The 1,711-nt window shown below is 47.0% G+C and overlaps 1 protein-coding gene across 1 annotated transcript in view; it reads right to left on the bottom strand.

The window, feature by feature from the left end:
• Positions 1 to 1,711, bottom strand: part of PPP3CA (protein phosphatase 3 catalytic subunit alpha) — a 328,633-nt gene that overhangs the window by 186,992 nt on the left and 139,930 nt on the right. The window lies entirely within an intron of this gene.

The following is a 1,711-nucleotide window of genomic DNA, read 5'->3' as shown; positions in this document are numbered from 1 at the left end:
AGCCCCCCCCCCCCAAGAAGTGCCCTGTCTGCAGGGTCCCAGCCCCTCCTCCCAGAGGCTAGAGTCCCCCCTTAAAGTTCCCCCTGGTCTCCAGCCCCCTGCTCGTTCCCCTGCTCGTCTCCAGCCTCAGGAGACTGTGGCAACACTCCCAACTCAGAGATTTCCCACACCATTGGTGCATGGAGATTGCCTCTTCAGTGATCTTCCCATTCTGGGTTTTTTTACACAACCCCAGGGCAAGGAGACTGCGATCCCCACTCCCAACTCTGGGGTGCATGGGGTGTCCCTAGAGCTGAGAGTCCCTCAACTAGGGTGTGCGGGGCTCCCAGCCACAGGAGCCTGCTTCTTGCCAGTGCAGGGGGAGCCCTAGATCAGGCTCCCCCTACACCAACAATAAGGTGCAATGGGATCTCATGCATGATCCCACAACTGCACCTCCTGCCTTGCATGTATGGCATGGCAAGAGACACTGTTGTCTGGATCATGCATTAGATGCCATCACACCTTTACCTGCACATGTAGAGGAGGCCTTAGTGTCAAAATAGGATAGGATACTCTCCAACTTGGGAGAAAATAGCCTGTCAAGAAAGCATGAAGACATTGGACTGATGATCTCAAAGCAAGGTTTTTTTGGTAATATCTTATGGCAACTTTCATGCATATAACCTAGACCCTCATGGCTACAACAACAGTCCTACCTCACTGATCTCCTTAAAGGCAAATGTTCTTCAGGTAACCCTAGCCATCAGACTCCTCTATGGAAAAAGTGCTTTGCATTGGGATTCAAAGCAATACATAAATAAGCACCTATGGTTCATGTCACACATTACACTTATGACATGTAAACTGCACTTAAAATGTGAGCACCTGCATGTTCAAGTAGTAAAATACATGCTAAATGTGATTATATCATTGCAAAGTTGGTTCCAGCCCTGTCCAGATTATAGGACAACAGCAATGCTCATTACAATCTCAGGTATAACATGTGCTAAGTGTCCCATGTGACAAGGCCCTATCTTTTCTGCTGTGGAAAACCAACTTCTTAACACATATCAATGTTCTAAAGACGCTAACTTTTAACAAAGAAATCCCTAACTCGGATCTTGATCCCCCTGTATTTTGACCAAATCAGTTGTTCTTCCTAATATTTTTGTTCTTCAAGAAAAAGCAGTATACTATGGAAGGAAGAAATTAATGAATAGTGGGCACAGCTACATGTGAAATTAGTGCACCTGCATAAATTCCAGCACAGTTCACACTGCAGTTTATTGCTCCTGGGTGCAGCATTTACACATGTGCATGAGACCATAGCACGTTAAGCTGGGGTGGTGGAGCCCAGCTGGTAGGGGGCCCGAGGGTAGGAGGCTGTCAATGCAGAACTAGTCTACCCCAGCTCACTGTGCTGTGGAGGGGCTGGCTGGTACACAAGGGTGCTACAGCGTGGAACTTGCCAGCTGCAGTCATCGTCTACACACTCCTTGTGGTACACTAAACTCCACCATAGGATATAGTTCTTTTGCTGGGTAGTACTATTCTAGTGGAGTTAATTAGTTTAATGTGGCCTAATAGCATTGTACATGTAGACAGTGATGCTTTACTGTTGAGCTAATTAGTCAATTCCACAGTTAAGTACATGTGTAGATGCACCCAGTGTCTACCCACCGAGCGAAGCGAATAAACAGGTAAGAGATAGGGACCAGGGTAATGCTGA

This window comes from Gavialis gangeticus, unplaced genomic scaffold (assembly GCF_001723915.1).
Source record: "Gavialis gangeticus isolate Ggan-Ray unplaced genomic scaffold, GavGan_comp1, whole genome shotgun sequence".
Classification (NCBI taxonomy): domain Eukaryota; kingdom Metazoa; phylum Chordata; order Crocodylia; family Gavialidae; genus Gavialis; species Gavialis gangeticus.
The sequence above is the reverse complement of the archived record's forward strand: the minus strand, read 5'-3'. Positions and strand labels throughout refer to the sequence as shown.